This window comes from Oncorhynchus tshawytscha, linkage group LG31 (assembly GCF_018296145.1).
Source record: "Oncorhynchus tshawytscha isolate Ot180627B linkage group LG31, Otsh_v2.0, whole genome shotgun sequence".
Classification (NCBI taxonomy): Eukaryota; Metazoa; Chordata; class Actinopteri; order Salmoniformes; family Salmonidae; genus Oncorhynchus; species Oncorhynchus tshawytscha.
This window is the reverse complement of record NC_056459.1, coordinates 19070889-19091273: the sequence shown is the minus strand read 5'-3', so window position 1 is coordinate 19091273 and position 20385 is coordinate 19070889.

Sequence of the window (20385 nt, the reverse complement as noted above, 5' to 3'; positions counted from 1 at the left end):
GGCTGAATAATTCTGCACGCACAATTTTTCAGTTTTTGATTTGTTAAAAAAGTTTGAAATATCCAATAAATGTCGTTCCACTTCATGATTGTGTCCCACTTGTTGTTGATTCTTCACAAAAAAATACAGTTTTATATCTTTATGTTTGAAGCCTGAAATGTGGCAAAAGGTCGCAAAGTTCAAGGGGGCCGAATACTTTCGCAAGGCACTGTATATATCATTTATGAGTCAAAAAATGGATGTAGCAACTACCGATTGCACCTTTAAGTCTATCAAAAGTGTGCAAGTTTGAGCATGTGTCCATTAGGCCTATCGATTTTTTTTTATCAGCATGAATTAGATTGAGCAATAAAAACTTCACTTTTATTCCATAGACTTGGATCCGCATTATGTAGCTATTGCAAGAGCGCATTTTTCACTGGCTGTCCACTGATTTCAAAAGCAATGATTGATAAGCAGCTTACACTTCTTGAATTCAAGCATTATTGGGTTCAAATACACATTTAGATTTCTATACAGCCATCCACAACAACCACATTCAGTAAGGCGCAAATAGCTAAATGAGAGAGCAGCAGTGTCACATCAAGGCGCTATGTAGATACAAATAATAAGTGATATCCCTATCGAGGGCAGCAGGTAGCCTACTGGTTAGAGCATTTGGCCAGTCACCGAAAGGTTGCTGGATCGAATCTAAAAAACTAACAAGGTAAAAATCTGTCGCTCTACTCTTGAACAAGGCAGTTAACCCACTGTTCCCTGGTAGACAGTCATTGTAAATAAGAATTTGTTCTTAATTGACTTACCTGGTTCCGTTTAAAACAATTGCTGTAGACTACACCATTACTCTTAACCAACCATGCTATTTTGATTGTTTTTTCACGTTGTTCATAACTTGTTTTATACATAATGTTGCTGCTACCATCTCTTATGACCGAAAAGAGCTTCTGGACATTAGAACTACGATTGCTCACCTCAAACTGGATGAAGAGTTTTTCTTCAATGAGTCGGACGGGAGGGATATAATACAGACACCCGCCCAGGCCCAGATCCCCGTTATTCGCTGGAACAGGCGACGCAGATTTTGTGGAAAGAGATCAGGGTGCCTTGTGAGGATCAGGCGAAGAGTGGCTAATCTGCCCATGACTTCTGTCCTGCTAGCTAACGTTCAATTGCTGGAATATAAATGGGACAAACTGAAAAACGGGATATTAAAACCTGTAATATCGTATGTTTCACCGAGTCATGGTTGAACGCCGACATTAAGAACATACAGCTGGAGGGTTATTCACTCTATCGGCAGGACAGAACAGCAGCCTCTGGTAAGACATGGGGCGGGGGCCTATGCATTTATGTAAACAACAGCTCGCCTGAGGTAGAGTATCTTATGATAAGCTGTAGACCACACTATCTACTGTGGTGGCTAATTTTCTGCATTACCAAATGAGGAGAAACAAACTTCACACACCAGTCAGAGTTATACTTAAACTACATTTTTAAAAATAATAAGATAGCACTGACTTTCAAACGATTTGCTATTTCTAATGAACCGTTGAGAGTGCCAACACAAAAGTACAAAGATCTTTTATAGCCACTATACCCTCTCAACCTACATGACGAACCACAGATCTTAAGAACACTTCACAAAGGGACTTTATAATTGAGAAAGGAGTATCCCTTAGCCAGATAACATTCGCTATAAATTATTGTTCAGTTTGGTCCCTAAGACAAGGTTCTAATCTCGTTCCTGGTACTTCATAGCACAGAACCATTACCTCATCCAACGGCATAATTCAATTGTCAACTCTAGATACTCCCATCTCAATTAAACCCCCTCTTGACCCCACTCCTGGACAAGCTCACTGAGGGGAGTGAGCCTCTAGGTCATACACTATCCTAGGATAAGTGTAACATCAGAGAGGACATACAATGGTTCCAGACACTGCCATACACCACCCCCCAATGCCAAAGGAGGGAGTGACTTGCGCACAGACATTGTGGAGACAAGTAATTGGTTTCCCCCTTAATCACGCCATCCCTTCACATTGTTTAACAGATACATTCACCTATGAAGACAATGTTCCACCCTGTCCTCTTCCCTTTCTGATATTCTGCATAGCACCAAGGACGTGTGAAAGACAAGCCTGACCTCTCCCCTCTCTGGGCCCCGAGTGACGGAGCCCCAGCTGAGGGAAAAGTGCAACTGCCAACACCATTATCCAAAGAAATACATTTTAATAGACACGTATATCACATAAACATATTATGCAATACAGCATCTTAATTATCTGTTGCACAACTAATTCTGATTCATCCACCACACTACCTAGAGAGTTTTCATCTGAATTTTTCGTAGCTGTCTATATACCACCATAGACCAATGCTGGCACTAAAATTGCACTCAATGAGCTGTATACCGCCATAAGAAAACAGCAAAATGCTCATCCAGAGGCGGCGCTCCTAGTGGCCTGGGACTTTAATGCAGGGAAACTTAAATCAGGTTTACCGAATTTGTATCAACATTGTTGTGTCTTTGGCATCATTAAAGTGAAGACTGTTATTTTATCAAATCAATTCTCTGTAATTATTATTACTTGATTAAACGAATCATGTAAATGTAATTAACTAGGAAGTCGGGGCACCAAAGAAAATCTTCAGATTACAAAGTTAGAATTTTCCTACTATAACTCTTCAGATATTTTAATATCTGATCAATTAGTCTTCTAATGAATTAATTATTCTTTACCTCACACGTTAGTCTCATTTCAAACGTCGGAAATGGTTGGTTATCTGCACGAACCCAGCCTTCACTCTGAATCATCCATACATCAATTGTCTTAATCATTTATTTACAAACAAAATAATCACAGAAATGCATAACAAACAAACAGTAGATATGGTTACAAGGAAATGATAGGGGATGTTCCCTAGTGGGCTAAACCGATATGGTGGCTTGGTAGACAAAGGGACTGCGAAGGGCGCGAAAGACAAAAGACACTACACAGTTGATAATTATATCGATAGAAATACTAATCATTTGCACATGAACGCTCACTTATTCGGGAATAATTGCAATCAATATATATATTTACGTTCAGTGTGTCGTCATGATCTCTGTTGGAATCGTCAGTCTTTCTGTTGAATAGTTCATCTGAACTTCTCTTTGCGTCCCTGGAGTCGTTCATGGTTAGAATGGATACTTCAGAGTACCATTCAGAAATGTTCCTGTAGAATATATGTTTTGACGGTTGTCGGTCTTCGCATTCCAGGTCGACATAAATTCTAGCTGCAGACTAGTAATTAGTATTGAAGATTTGCTCTTATTCTGTCGGTATCGATAGTCTCAGAGTTGAACTATTTCCACCAGTGTAGCCAATGCTCCACGTGGTTTGGTTAGGAATTCAACAATCGTTACAACCTTAGCTCCCTCAGATGACTGAGGAATGCATGGTCTCTACTCAAACCTTAGCCCTCTCGGTAATCGAGGTACGCATGTTCTGAAGTGGGCTTCTCCAGGTGGGGGTTATATTCGCAACAGCAGAAAAGGCTGTCCCATGACGCCAGATCAATGTCTGTGCTCATGGGGCGGGCCAAGGGCTTAGTTAAACTTTAAAGGGAATTAGATTCTCTTTCATTAAACAGTTTAAAATCACATTACATAATTTCACAAATAATTTCATCTTTACTCATTCATTTTCTGCAATAATTAGATGCAAATCTCATAACGGAGACTCTTGTATAAACAGAGTTATGGTAATGTGGCTGTATTGTCTCTCATGAGGTCACAAACATTAAACAAAATGGACAGGTCGTAGCTGGATTCTCCACTGACCGTTTACACATTCTCCAAAACATGGATATTGTTCAGTTCTCAAGTTCTGTGAGGTAGAAGAAGTTCCTTTATTCTACTGTGAACCCTCCCTCTATACCACATGGCAGGGGAAAAAGAGTCTCCTCATGGAATTTACGACCTGAGATAATTCTATCCTCCTGATTCCTGCTTACAAGCAAAGATTAAAGCAGGAAGCTCCAGTTACTCGGTCTATAAAAACATGGTCAGATGAAGCAGATGCTAAACTACAGGACTGTTTTGTTAGCACAGACTGGAATATCTTCCGGCATTCTTCCGATGGCATTGAGGAGTACATCACATCAGTCACTCGCTTAATCAATAAGTGCATCAAGGACATTGTCCCCACAGTGACTGTACGTACGTACCCCAACCAGAAGCCATGGATTACAGGCAACATTCGCACTGAGCTAAAGGAGCGGGACTCTAACCCGGAAGCTTATGAGAAATCCTGCTATGCCTTCCGACGAAACATCAAACAGGCAAAGCGTCAATACAGGACTAAGATCGAATCGTACTACATTGGCTCCGACGCTTGTTGGATGTGGTAGGGACTGTAAACTATTACAGACTACGAAGGGAAGCACAGCCGAGAGCTGCCCAGTGACACGAGCCTACCAGACGAGCTAAATAACTTCTATGCTTGCTTCGAGGCAAGTAACATTGAAACATGCATCAGAACATCAGTTGTTCCGGACGACTGTGTGATCACGCTCTCCACAGCCGATGTGAGTAAGACCTTAAAACAGGGCAACATTCACAGCAGGACCAGACGGATTACCAGGACGTGTACTCTGAGCATGCACTGACCAACTGGAAAGTGTCTTCACTGACATTTTCAACCTCTCCCTGTCTGAGTCTGGACTTCCTGACGGGCCGCCCCCAGGTGGTAAGGGTAGGTATCAACACATCCGCCACGTTGATCCTCAACACGGGGGCTCCTCAGGGGTGCATGCTCAGTGCCCTCCTGTACTCCCTGTTCACTCATGACTGCACGGCCAAGCACGACTCCAACAGCATCATTAAGTTTGCTGATGACACAACAGTGGTAGGCCTGATCACCGACAACGATGAGACAGCCTTTAGGGAGGAGGTCAGAGACCTGACCGTGTGGTGCAAGGACAACCTCTCCCTCAATGTGATTAAGACAAAGGTGATGATTGTGGACTACAGGAAAAGGAGGACCGAGCACGAATCCATTCTCATCGACAGGGCTGTAGTAGAGCAGGTTGATAACTTTAAGTTCCTTGGCATCCACATCCCAACAAACTACCATGGTCCAAGCACAACAAGACAGTCGTGAAGAGGGCACAACAAAAGCTATTTCCCTTCAGGAGACTAAAAATATTTGGTATGGGTCCTCAGATCCTCAAAAGATTTTACAGCTGCACCATCGAGAGCATCCTGACGGGTTGCCTGTTATGGCAACTGCTCTGCCTCCGACTGCAAAACACTACAGAGGGTAGTGCGTACAGTGCAGTACATCACCGGGTCCTGACATCCAGGACCTCTATACCAGGCAGGGTCAGAGGAAGGCCCTAAAAATTGTCAAAGACTCCAGCCACCCTAGTAATAGACTTTTCTCTCTGCTACTGCATGGAAAGCGTCAAGTCTAGGTCCAAGAGGCTCCTAAATAGCTTCTACCCCCAAGCCATAAGACTCCTGAACAGCTTATCAAATGGCTACCCAGACTCTTACTTTTTTGTTGTTGTATTTTCTTGAAACTGCATTGTTGGTTAAGGGCTTGTAATTAAGCATTTCACTGTAAGGTCTACACCTGTTGTATTTGGCACATTTGACAAATAAAATTTGATTTGATTTGATTTGCTGTTACCTCCAAGCATTTATTCAAGTTGGATAATCTTTGGATGTCGACAGCAGTCACCATTGGAAGACATGGCTTGGACTGTAGCCTACAAAAGCCTATTCCTGCTCTTTTCCCGTGATCCATCAAACACATTTGTTGTGTCATCATAGTGGTCTCTGACTTCTGGTCTTCTGGTCACACTCAAAGTTATTAGTAAGGAAGTAGTAAGGAATAAATTAGTCCTAAATATTTCCTAAATTTAAAGCATTGTATTTGGGACAAATCATTCACTAAACCCTAAACCTCAACTACATCTCGTAATGAATAATATGGAAATTGAGCGAGGTGACGTCAAAACATATTGATACAACAGTAGCTAAGATGGGGAGAAGTCCATCCATAATAGAGCACTACTCTGCCTTCTTAACAACACTATCAAAAAAGCAAGTCCTACAGGCCCTAGTTTTGTTACACCTAGACTACTGTTCAGTAGTGTGTCAAATGCCACAAAGAGGGACTTGGGAAAATTGCAGTTGGCTCGGAACAGGGCAGGACAGCTGACCCTTAAAAGTACACAGAGAGCTAACATTAATGACATGCATGTCAATCTCTCATGGCTCAGAGATTGACTTCATCACTACTTGTTTTTTGTAAGAGGTGTTGACAAGCTGAATGTACCAAGCTGTCTGTTTAAAATACTTGCATACAGCTCGGACACCCATGTACACCCCACAACACATGCCACCAGAGGTATATTCACAGTCCCCAAGTCCAGAACAGAATACGGGAGGCACACAGGACTACATAGAGCCATGACCACATGGAACCCTATTCCACATCAAGTAACAGATGTAAGCAGTAGAATTAGATGGGGACTGTGAAGAGACACACGCAAAGGCACAGACACACACACATACGCATACATTGTGATATTGTTGTATATTTTGTTTTATATGTATTGTAAGTGCTTTAATATGTTTGAACCCCAGGAAGAGTAGTTGCTGCCTTGTTAGCAGCTAATGGGGATCCCTAATAAATACAAACACAAATACAAAAGTGACTAGTGTTCCATTATTAAAGTGACCAGTGATTCCATGTCTATGTACAGTATGTAGGGCAGCAGCCTCTAAGGTACAGGGTTGAGTAACCGTGTGCTAGTAATGGCTATTTAACAGTCTGACGGCCTTGAGATAGAAGCTGTTGTTCCTTCGTTTTGTTGACATTGAGGGAGAAGTTATTTTCCTTGCACCACTCTGCCAGGTCCCTCACCTCCTCCCTGTATGCTGTCTCATCAATGTTGATAATCAGGCCTACTATGGTTGTGTCATATAAAAAAGATCATTCTCTTGGGAGGTAAGATGGTCAGCATTTGATTGTGAGGTATTCTAGGTCGGGTGAACAAAAGGACTTGAGTTTCTGTACATTATCACAATCACACCATGAGTGGTTAGTCCTGAAAAATACACCACCTCTTCTTCCCGGAGAGTTCTTTATTCCTGTCTGCGGGATGTACTGAGAACTCAGCTGGTTGTCTGGATGTAGACAGTATATACGGAGAGAGCCATGATTCCGTGAAACAGAGTATGTTACAGCCCCTTAGGTCTCCCTGGAAGGAGATCCTCGCCCTGAGCTCATCTACTTTACTGAACATTAGCGATTAATATACTGAAAAGCGGAGGATGGTGTGCCTGCTTCCTGAGTTGGACTAGAAGTCCACTCCGAATACCTCTTCTCCACCGGCGGCATCTTGGAACAGCCTCTGGAATAAGTTAAACTGCTCTTGGGGGTGCGAACAAAGGATCCAATTTGGAAAAGTTGTAATTCTGGTCCTAATGCTGGTGAGTTACCGCCGCTCTGATATCCAAAAGTTATTTCCGGCTGTAAGTAATAACTCAAAAAAACGTTCTGGGCTAATAATGTACGAAATAACACAAAAAAAACGAAATCCTTCAAAGTTGCTTAGGAGCTAGAAGCATCTGGAGCTTGCTTCGAAGCTTAGCATCTGCCTGAAGCTCAGTCAGTTAGTCAGTCAGTGAGCCAGAGTCTACTGTGAGAACACATACTGGGATTAGCAGTGTGATTCTGTGGGAACCGACCATGTTTGAGCAAGAATACTGTGCCTATTTAAACAGTAATCCTAATGGTATGAACTGTTGTCTTTACTGTCGTTGGGTTGGGGCAGGGCAGACAATCAAACAGATAAGAATGACATGGGGTGGCAGGAGACGGGATAAACAGACAGGAGCCAGGACTGCATTGGGGGACACAACACTACACCGTCCTGCACTGTCCTCATTATGCATCACTGGACTAACTGCTACTAAACATTCCTCTGAGGAACTCAGCAGTGCAGAGACTGCATTGGTAGACAAGGGAGTTGCAGTTGGTTTGATGGCAGAATCATATAAAGTGTTATCTTTTTCATTCCTTTAGACTTCACACTGCCTTCTCCCACCTTGGTAAAGAGGTGAAATATACCTAAATGAAAAATCACAGTGTGTGTGTGTGTGTGTGTGTGTGTGTGTGTGTGTGTGTGTGTTTTTTATTTTTTATTTAACCTTTATTTAACCAGGTAGGCTAGTTGAGAATAAGTTCTCATTTGCAACTGCGACCTGGCCAAGATAAAGCATAGCAATTCGACACATACAACAACACAGAGTTACACATGGAATAAACAAAACATAGTCAATAATACAGTAGAACAAAATAAAACAAAACGTCTATGTACAGTGAGCGCAAATGAGGTAAGATAAGGGAGTTAAGGCAAGAAATAGGCCTTGATGGTGCAGTAATTACAATATAGCAGTTAAACACTGGAATGGTAGATGTGCAGAGGATGAATGTACAAGTAGAGATATTGGGGTGCAAAGGAGCAAAATAAATAAATACATTATGGGGATGAGGTAGTTTGATGGGCTGTTTACAGATAGGCTATGTACAGGTGCAGTGATCTGTGAGCTGCTCTGACAGCTGGTGCTTAAAGTTAGTGAGGGAGATATGAGTCTCCAGCTTCAGAGATGTTTGCAGTTCGTTCCAGTCATTGGCAGCAGAGAACTGGAAGGAAAGACGACCAAAGGAGGAATTGGCTTTGGGGGTGACCAGTGAGATATTCCTGGTGGAGCATGTGCTATGAGTGGGTGCTGCTATGGTGACCAGTGAGCTGATACAAAGCTTTCCTACACGGCTCACATTGGGTGCCCGCTGTAGATGATGGGATCACCCACACAGAGCCTCTGTTTCCTGGTGTCTTCCTCTTTGCCTTTCATTGGGTTCATCCAGCCTTTAATGTGGTTGGTATAGTAGTCTGTCTGTTTGGTATGGCCGTGGCCGCCCGGTTGTTATCAGGGTTGGGTAGGTTACTTTCTATATGTAATACGTTACAGTTACAAGTTACCTGTCCAAAAATGTAATCAGTAACATAAGTTTTGGATTACCCAAACTCAGTAACATAACCTGATTACTTTCATTTACTTTTGGATTGCTTTCCCATTAAGAGGCATTAGAAGAAGACAAAATGGATCCATCAAATGCATTTGGTTTGTGTTACTGTAATTTAATTATGCCAATGTGTTTTCATTAATTGAAAACCCATAATCTATTTTATGAGAATTTGTAAGATTCTTGTTTGCATAAAATAGACGTAGACCAGTCATTTCAATAATAGGTAACAGAATTTATTCTCGGAGCGCGCTCCCATGTTACCACGAGCAACAGTTTATATACAATAACATGACCTCATTTCATTTCTTACAGAATCCCCTCCTCTCGACCGGGACAAAGTGAGGTTAATAGTTCATTCTAACTTACTAACACACTCACAGGTCACACAACATAACTGAATTAACTTTTGACCCATCAACATTATCGATCACCACTTAGCTGACAGTTCTAATTAACAGAGAACCTAGGAATGCACTCACAGCCTTGTCTAAAACACCCCAGAGCTCAGTTTTGTCGGTTCAACCATAGGTTAACTACCTTATCTGCTTACTTAATCCACAACCCATTAGTTTCTGCCTAGTTGGAATGGTGTTCATTAAATGTAATTACTCCTTGTCCGTGTCACACAATCCCTTCTTATGAACTCATATTGTTAATCAGATATAATAAAACAGAGTATAAGTTTACTTAGTTACAGTTCCATTTAAAATGATTTGTTCAGTCATTTAATCATAATTTTCCCAACAGTTTGTCATCCTAGACGTCTCTGACTTGTGGTCGGACTCGCTCAGGTGGAACAAACTTAAACTTGCGCCTTTCCTCCAATGCTGAATTGAATGTCATTGAGAAAACATGTATTATTTTCTGCAAACATCCTTTCTGAATTTAAAAGTAATCCAAGGAGTATTCATCAAGTTTTTCAAAAGTATCTGTAATCTGATTACAATATTTTTGCTGGTAACATAACTGATTCCTTGGAGTCCACATCACCAACAAACTAACATGGTCCAAGCACAAGTCGTGAAGAGGGCAAGACAAAACCTATTCCCCTCCAGGAGACTGAAAAGATTTGGCATGGGTCCTCAGATCTTCAAAAGGTTTTACAGTTGGACCATTGAGAGCATCCTGACGGGTTGCATCAGTGCCTGGTATGGCAACTGCTCGGCCTCGAACCGCAAGGCACTACAGAGGGTAGTGGGTACGGCCCAGTACATCACCGGGGCCAAGCTTCCTGACATCCAGGACCTCTATACCAGGTGGTGTCAGAGGAAGGCCCTAAAAATTGTCAAAGACTCCAGCCACCCTAGTCATAGACTTCTCTCTGTTACCACACGGCAAGCAGTACCGGAGCATCAAGTGTAGGTCCAAGAGGCTTCTAAACAGCTTCTACCCCCAAGCCATAAGACTCCTGAACAGCTAATCAAATGGATATCCAGACTATTTGCATTTCCCCCAACCACTGTATTGCCCCCAACCCCTACACTGCTTCTATTCTCTGTTATCTACACATAGCCACTTAAATAACTCTACCTACATAATTACCTCAATTACCTCGACACCGGTGCCCCTGCACATTGACACATTGACTCTGTACCGGTACCCCCTGTATATAGCCCCGCTATTGTTATTTACAGCTGCTCTTTAACTATTCATTATTCTCATACTTTTTTTTGTATTTTCTTAAAACAGCATTGTTGGATAAGGGCTTGAAAGTAAGCATGTATTCGGAGCATGTGACAAATAACATTTGATTTGAAATGAAAAACAAAAGTGTTGTGTACCGGGAATGGTGGTGACCACCGCTCGAACCTGTTGGTGGTACAGGAGGATGGTATTTACAGTATACCAGAGCCATTATGCAGCGATAGAAGTTCAAGTAATGCTACTGTAGTGTAATGCTACTGTAGTGATTGAAGGAGAGGAGTGGGACCAGGGCTGCTTGCCCTGGACCAGTTCAGTTTAAACACATTTGCCAATAGCTATATCACCAGTATCTTTGTGTAGACCTATCCTATTCTTTCTGTGCCATAAAGGTCCAGACCTCTTGGTAGATGTCAAGCAAGCATACAGGGATGCTACAGCGGTCTACTACTGTATGTGTCTCTGACACACATCCAGTGTCTCATTCCTGCCTTTGAACATTAAATATCTAGCTGGGTTAGCACACTAATTAGCTAACATTGTAGCTGGCATGAACAAGATAGCAAAGTGAGTTTCAGTAACGATGATGCCATGCATTTCTATCACAAGTTGCTGGGCTGACAGTTTGCATGAAATTACAAATGACTTGTCAGAAAAGGGTGACATCTTTACCATGGCAGGGTGGGTATAATTTGTGGAACATTCCAACAGGAATCTGTTCCAAAAACTTTGTAAATAACAAGGTTGCCAACAAACAACACATACAAAGTTGTATAGCTGCAGAATAAGATAGGAAGTGGGCTATTTAATTACGTTTTTCACTCACCACGTTTATTCTGAAAAATGTCTGTCCTCACTCTGGTAGCCTATGGACAAACATTAAGAATAAGCTATGTGTTGAGTTGATGCCTATTCGGCAGCTAGTTAGCTAGGTGAATTGATCATGCTACTTTGAATGCATTGTTTGTTGGCAACCTTCAGTGGTGGAAAAAGTACTCAATTGTCGTACTTGATCAAAAGTAAAGATACCTTAATAGAAAATGACTCAAGTAAAAGTCACCTAGTTAAATACTACTTGAGTAAAAGTCGAAAAGTATTTGGTTTTAAATGTACAGTCGTGGCCAAAAGTTTTGAGAATGACACAAATATTAATTTTCACAAAGTCTGCTGCCTCAGTTTGTATGATGGCAATTTGCATATACTCCAGAATGTTATGAAGAGTGATCAGATGAATTGCAAATAACTGCAAAGTCCCGCAAATTAACTGAATCCCCCAAAAACATTTCCACTGCATTTCAGCCCTGCCACAAAAGGACCAGCTGACATCATGTCAGTGATTCTCTCGTTAACACAGGTGTGAGTGTTGACGAGGACAAGGCTGGAGATCACTCTGTCATACTGATTGAGTTCGATTAACAGACTGGAAAGTTCAAAAGGAGGATGGTGCTTGGAATCATTGTTCTTCCTCTGTCAACCATGGTTACCTGCATGGAAACACATGCCTGCATCATTGCTTTGCACAAAAAGGGCTTCACAGGCAAGGATATTGTTGCCAGTAAGATTGCACGTAAATCAACCATTTATCAGATAATCAAGAACTTCAAGGAGAGCGGTTCAATAGTTGTGAAGAAGGCTTCAGGGTGCCCAAGAAAGTCCAGCAAGCGCCAAGACCGTCTCCTAAAGTTGATTCAGCTGCGGGATCGGGCACCACCAGTACAGAGCTTGCTCAGGAATGGCAGCAGGCAGGTGTGAGTCCATCTGCATGCACAGTTCGGCAAATACTTTTGGAGGATGGCCTGGTGTCAAGAAGGGCAGCAAAGAAGCCACTTCTCTCCAGGAAAAACATCAGGGACAGACTGATATTCTGCAAAAGGTACAGGGATTGGACTGCTGAGGACTGGGGTAGTTATTTTCTCTGATGAATCCCCTTTCCGATTGTTTGGGGCATCCGGAAAAAAAGCTTGTCTGGAGAAGACAAGGTGAGCGCTACCATCAGTCCTGTGTCATGCCAACAGTAAAGCATCCTGAGACCATTCATGTCTGGGGTTGCTTCTCTGCCAAGGGAGTGGGCTCACTCACAATTTTGCCTAAGAACACAGCCATGAATAAAGAATGGTACCAACACATCCCCCGAGAGCAACTTCTCCCAACCATCCAGGAACAGTTTGGAGACGAACAATGCATTTTCCAGCATGATGGAGCACCTTGCCATAAGGCAAAAGTGATAACTAAGTGGCTCGGGGAACAAAACATCGATATTTTGGGTTCATGGCCAGGAATCTCCCCCGACCTTAATCCCATTGAGAACTTGTGGTCAATCCTCAAGAGCCGGGTAAAACAAACAAAACCCCACAAATTCTGACAAACTCCAAGCATTGATTATGCAATAATGGGCTGCCATCAGTCAGGATGTGGCCTATAAGTTAATTGACAGCATGCCAGGGCGGATTGGAGAGATCTTGAAAAAGAATGGTCAACACTGCAAATATTGACTCTTTGCATCAACTTCATGTAATTGTCAATAAAAGCCTTTGACACTTATGAAATGCTTGTAATTATACTTCAGTATTCCATACTGACATCTGACAAAAATATCTAAAGACACTGAAGCAGCAAACTTTGTGGAAATTAATATTTGTGTCATTCTCAAATTTTTTGGCCATGACTGTACAATAATGAAATCACCAGGTCCCAACATACATGGCAAGTCAAGAAAAGTAATTGTCACTTGTCCACACTACAAACTGAAGTTAAATAAGAAAAACTTCAAAACAAATGTACCAAGAAAGCATACGCATTGCTTTGAAACAGTGTCCAAGGAAAGATGTTTGGCATGTGAGTGCATTGATGTGAGAAATTGTGTGTTTGCAGTCGAAAATACATTTTCTGGTCCAGCAACACCCATACATGTTGTGAACAATTCTTGGGCTAATTCAGTTCCAACTGTGTTCAAAACTGTTATGCATGCTGGAGTATTAAAAAGCTGTTGAATTGTACTTTTTCTTTACTTTCACATACACTGTGTTCACAGAAACAGTGCTCGGATCTTGTCCCCTGGACCTTGGTGGACTTTTGGTGTGGATGATGTTCAGGTTGGATATTCCGTTAAATTATTCCACTGAACTGTACCATTTGATTGTCATTCCTTTATGGAAAATTGCACCTTGTTCACACCACACGGCCTACCAAAGCAAGGTTTCTCAAACAACTGTGGGGTGTTTGTTGTGATGGTAAGATGCTATTCAGTATATTATATTAGTCCTATTTTCTGTTATAACATATGAAAAGTTGTTATTATTTCTGTGCTTGCAGCACGGCACAACATCAATATCGCTCTAATCACAGTCATTAGACAGTTGAAGAAACTTGAGTGGACTTATGGAAATGCTCAGTAAGACATTATAACACTATTGCTCATATTTTTTCTTGTTTATTATTCTTGACACTTTTTGGGAACTATTTCCTACAGTCTTTACACTAAATACACAATTCATACATCAAACTCCTGCAGAGCTGGATGCTGATGTGGGGGTGTCTTCTAAATCCTGAAATAATATTCCTTGTGGAGGGGTGGTATTATTATTATGATTTACTATTATCATTATTATTGTTGTTATCATAACTATCAAACTTAACGACCTACTCTTTCTTAACTTACAGTACGCTCTGTACATTGCAATGGAAGCATAGTGTGATTTCACTTAGGTGTGTATAAATTATGAAATTATCATCACTAGTGGATACAATGTTTTTGGGATACTCATCCGATTGAGTGATTTTCTTTTTCAACGGAAAACATGCAGCAAATTAGGCGACAGTGGTGCCTAGTTCTCCTGCAGAACTTTCCAATACCCTAAGTCTTGAACATTATAAAAACTTTTCATTTGCATCCTTAAAATCACCCACGCACCAGGCTGTCTCTCCGTCTCCTCCCTCCATGTTCTCCCGCCTGTCCGGCACCTCCAGAGTCTCCCTCCTGTCCGGAGCCGCCAGAGCCGCCCGTCAGTCAGGAGCAGCCAGAGCCGCCCGTCAGTCAGGAGCTGCCAGAGCCGCCCTTCACTCCGGAGCGGCCAGAGTCGCCCTTCACTCCGGAGCGGCCAGAGTCTCCCTTCACTCCGGAGCTGCCAGAGTCTCCCTTCACTCAGGCGCTGCCAGAGTCTCCCGCCTGTCTGACGCTGCCAGAGTCTCCCGCCTGTCCGGCGCTGCCAGAGTCTCCCGCCTATCCGGCGCTGCCAGAGTCTCCCACCTGTCCGGTGCTGCCAGAGTCTCCCGCCTGTCCGGCGACGTCCCGCGCCAGAGCCGCCACCGCAGACAGATGCCCACCCAGACCCACCCCAATGGGTTTAGGTTTTGCGGCTGGAGTCCGCACCTTTGGGGGCGGTACTGTTACGTCCTGACCTTAGTTCCTTTTTTATGTCCCTATTTTAGTTTGGTCAGGGCGTGAATTGGGGTGGGCATTCTATGTTTGTTCTGTGTGTTATAGTTCTATGTGTTTGGCATGGTATGGTTCCCAATCAGAGGCAGTTGTCAATCATTGTCTCTTGAGAACCATACTTAGGTAGCCTGTTCCCACCTGGTGTTTGTGGTTAGTTGTTTTCTGTTTTGTTTTTCTGCACCAAACAGGACTGTTTAGTTTTTGTTCATTCTCTGGTTATTTTGTTTTGTGTTCAGTTGAAATAAAAAAATCATGAACACTTACGACGCTGCGCTTTGGTCCACACCTTCTTCATACGACGACCGTTACATGACCTGAATATATGTTCATATTGGATGTGTGTCATTCACTCACTAAGGTCTGAAGAAGAGAGGTTGAAAGATTGATAAAGGCGGCGTAAACAAAACACACTACAGGTAGGAGGTGTCATATGATGAGTGGTATAGTCATAAACCAATGTTTAAAGCCCCCCTCTCCCATATATTTCAGGATGATGTAGAAGATGTCCCTGTCCCCCCAAGAAGTCACAGCATGTCACATCAGCATCCAGCTGTGCGGGATCAGGTACTGTATAGGCTATTAGCTAAAGTAAGGTGCATTCTTGTACACACATCCCTAGAGGTTCCCTTACATTACTTAATGACCACAATCTGTTTCCTTTCTGGACGATACTGAAAACAAAATGCACAGCGAACTGGGAGCTGTGAACTGGGTATGTAGTCTACTGTGTGTAATACTAAAGGCTTGATGCATGGCAAGATATAATAGTTGTGATGACTTGTTGAGTCGTTATAGATATCACTGAACACCCCTTTGGTAATAGGGGCTTTTGTTTGCATGGTGGTATTGTGAAAGTGGGGTGTAATTTGACTTGATCACCCAATGAGGCACTAGTCTTAATATTTATTCTTCCTTTTTCTTCAAGGAAGCAGATGTTCTTCTAAGGGTCACCCGAGAGGCAGCAAGGTGGTGCGAACTCCAAACATTTAAAGGCACTTTTTCCCTGCCTAGTGTAATTGGGATGGGGAAGACCACATTTACAACCCAGAACTACGGTTGTATGATGGCCTGGATGAAGAGGAAAATATTCTCCTTAAGGGACCACTCATGTTACTGTAACGGCTCTCGTTTGTTGAATGAAGAGTGGACCAAGGCGCAGCGCGGTAGGCGTACATCGTCTTTTTATTGATGACACCAAAACAAAATAACAAAGACAAAATAACGAAAGCGAACAGTTCTGTAAGGCTAAGAATCTAAACAGAAAACAAGATCCCAACAAAAATGGACCAAGCAACGTGGCCAGGAGGAGTGGACATGGGAGGAAATCCTGAATGGAGAAGGACCCTGGACAAGGGCCGGAGAGTATCGCCGTCCAAGGGAGCAGATGGAGGCAGCAAAAGCGGAACGGCGACGATACAAGGAGTTAGATCAACAACGGAAGCCTGAGAGGCAGCTCCCAAAAAATATTTGGGGAGGGGTCACACGGGGAGATTGGCAGAGTCAGGGTTTAAACCTGAGCCAACTCCCCGTGCTTACCGTGGGGAGCGTGTGACCGGTCAGGCACCCTGTTATGCGTGATGTGCACGGTGTCTCCAGTGCGCATTCACAGCCCGGTGCGCTCTGTGCTGGCTCCCCGCATTTGCCGTGCTAGAGTGGGCATCCAGCTAGGACGGATTGTGCCGGCTCAACGGTCCTGGTCTCCAATGCGTCTCCTCGGTCAAGGATATCTTGCGCCAGCTCTACGCACGGTATCCCCAGTTCGCCAGCACAACCCAGTGCGGTGTGTTCCAACTCCCCGCACTTTCCGTGCTACAGTATTAAGCCAGGACACGTTGTGCCAGCTCTATGCTCCAGACCTCCAGTGCTCCTCCACAGCCCAGTATATCCTGCACTGGCTCTATGCACTATGCCTCCAGTGCGCCTTCATAGCCCAGTGCGTCCTGTGCCAGCTCTCCACACTCCCCAAGCTAAAGTGGGTATCCAGCCAGGATGCGTTGTGGCAGCTCCCTGCACCAGGCTTCTAGTACGTCTCCGCAGTCCGGTGAGACCTGTTCCGGCTCCACGTACCAAGCCTCCAGTGATGATCCATGGCTCGAAGCCTCCAGTGATGATCCATGGCATGAAGCCTCCAGTGATGATCCATGGCATGGTGCCTCCGGTGATGATGCATGCCACGAAGCCTCCATTGATGATCCACGGCCCGGAGACTGCAGTGATGATCCATGGCACAAAGCCTGCAGTGATGATCCAGGGAAAGAAGCCTCCAGCGACGGTCCCCAGTCCGGAGCCTCCAGCGACGGTCTCCAGACCGGAGCCTGCAGCGATGGTCTCCAGTCTGGAGCCTCCAGCCACGGTCCCCAGTCCGGAGCCTCCAGCGACGGTCCCCAGTCCGGAGCCTGCAGCGACGGTTCCCAGTCCGGAGCCTCCAGCGAGGGTCCCAAGTCCGGAGCGGGGTGTGCGGACCCTCCCTTATAGGTTCAGGTTTGCGTTTGGAGTCCACTCCTTGGGGGGGTACTGTCACGCCTTGACCTTAGAGATCCTTATTATTCTCTATGTTTGGTTAGGTCAGGGTGTGACTCGGGTGGGAAAGTCTATGTTTTCTATTTCTTTGTGTGGTTCCCAATCAGAGGCAGCTGTCTGTCGTTGTCTCTGATTGGAGATCATATAATAGTTGTAATTTTCCTTTTGGGTTTTGTGGGATCTTGTTTTCTGTTGAGTTTCTTAGCCTTACAGAACTGTGCGCTTTCGTTTTTTGTCTTTGTTATTTTGTTTTGGTGTCATCAATAAAAAGACGATGTGCGCCTACAACGCTGTGCCTTGGTCCACTCTTCATTCTACAAACGAGAGCCATTACAATTACAGAGAGATTATGAGATGTTCTATGTGGAGGCAGTTGACAACAAGAAAAGTCTTTGCCTCTTTTGAGGAGCAGGAGTGAAGCCATTTTTGAGGAGTGGTCAAACCTGGTTTTTGTCTGCTGTGTTAATTATTCCAATTGATAATTGTGTTGTTTAGTGAAGATGACATAGAAGTCACCCGAGTCTCTTTACTGAATCTCTTTACTGGAGCTGGTATAACTTAATTAATGTACAAAGCACATTCAGCTTGTCAGTATGGTATATTCAGCCTCCATTCTCATCAGGAAAGTAAATAGCATTATAAATCAGGATAGGTAGTAACAGTATATATATGCTCAATGAAATAATATAATTAAAGTTATAACATTTATCAACACAATTTTAACAGTACATGACATACTGTTCACTGCAACAATATCAGTAGCTTGTCTCAAATATAGCATGAAGCAAAAAGTGTTAACACATCTGCTGGTACCACTTCATATAATATTTCTTATGATCTTCAAAAATGAAATATGTTTGTATTCAACATGTGCCTTGCGCAAACGTGTGTTTGTATTCAGTGTGTGGGACAAAAAAGTGGGAGGGGTCAAATGTTGAGCCCGGCCCCGAATTGCACACTGCAGTCAGGGGTATTTGGTCCTGTGTGCATTTACAGGTGATTTGAACACTTGTTATGATAATTTTACACTTGCTTTATTCAAGTGTCAAATATCACTTTTTGTACACGTGATTTTGTTTGTCTGTCCAGTGTGCATTACAGGGGATTAGAACGCTTGTTATGGTAACTTTTACACATGTTCATTACACTTGTCCAGTCTGCATTTATAGGTGATGTTAACGCTCTAACCCAGAGACTCTGTCTAGACCACTCGCCAAGGCAACTAGGAGGCGCAACTACAGCGAGCCAGCTCCCTTCCCCATTGATATTGAGGAGAAGGCCAGAGAGGGCTGACAATGACCCAGGAAGGGGGGCCCGACCCCCTGAAAAGGGGTGCCTAAACCTGCCCATGGCCACCAGGGGGCCAAACCAGGGTGCCAAATGACATCATTTGAGTCAATCGGAGGTGTACCTGTGGATTTATTTCAAGGCCTACCTTCAAACTCAGTGGCTCTTTGCTTGACATCATGGGAAAATCAAACGAAATCAGCCAAGACCTCATTAAAAAATTGTAGACCTCCACAAGTCTGGTTCATCCTTGGGAGCAATTTCCAAACGCCTGAAGGTACCACGTTCATCTGTACAAACAATAGTACGCAAGTATAAACACCATGAAACCACGCAACCATCATACTACGTTCTGTGTCCTAAAGATTAACGTATTTTAGTGCGAAATGTGCAAATCAATTCCAGAACAGCCAAGGACCCCCTGAAGATGCTGGAGGAAACAGGTACAAAATGATCTATATCCACAGTAAAATGAGTCATATATGGACATAACCTGAAAGGCCGCTCAGCAAGGAAGAAGCCACTGCTCCATAACCGCCATAAAAAAGCCAGACTACGGTTTGTAACTGCACATGGGGACAAAGATGGTACTTTTTGGAGAAATGTCCTCTGGTCTGATGAAACAAAAATAGAACTGTTTGGCCATAATGTTTGGAGGAAAAACGGGGAGGCTTGCAAGCCGAAGAACTCCATCCCAACCACGAAGCACGTTGTGGGGGTGGGTGCCCTGCTGCAGGAGGGATTGGTGCACTTCACAAAATAGATGGCATCATGAGGCAGGAAAATTATGTGGATATATTGAAGCAGCATCTCAAGACATCAGTCAGGAAGTTAAAGCTTGGTCGCAAATGGGTCTTCCAAATGGACAATGACCCCAAGCATACTTCCAAAGTTGTGTCAAAATGGCCTAAGGATAACAAAGTCATGGTATTGGAGTGGTTATCACAAAGCCCTGACCTAAATCCTGTAGAAAATGTGTGGGCAGAGCTGAAAAAGCGTGTGCGAGCAAGGAGGTCTACAAACCTGACTCAGTTACACCAGCTTTGTAAAGGAGGAATGGGCCAAAATTCACCCAACTTATTGTAGGAAGCTTGTGGAAGGCTACCCGAAATGTTTGACCCAAGTCAAGCAATTTAAAGGCAATGCTACCAAATACTAATTGAGTGAATGTAAACTTCTGACCCACTGGGAATGTGATGAAAGAAATAAAAGCTGAAATACATAATTCTCTACTATCATTCTGACATCTCACATTCTTAAAATAAAGTGGTGATCCTAACTGACCTAAGACAGGGACTTTTTAGTAGGATTAAATGTCAGGAATTGTGAAAAACTGAGTTTAAATGTATTTGGCTAAGGTGTATGTAAACTTCCGACTTCAACTGTATCTCTAGCCGAAACAGACGG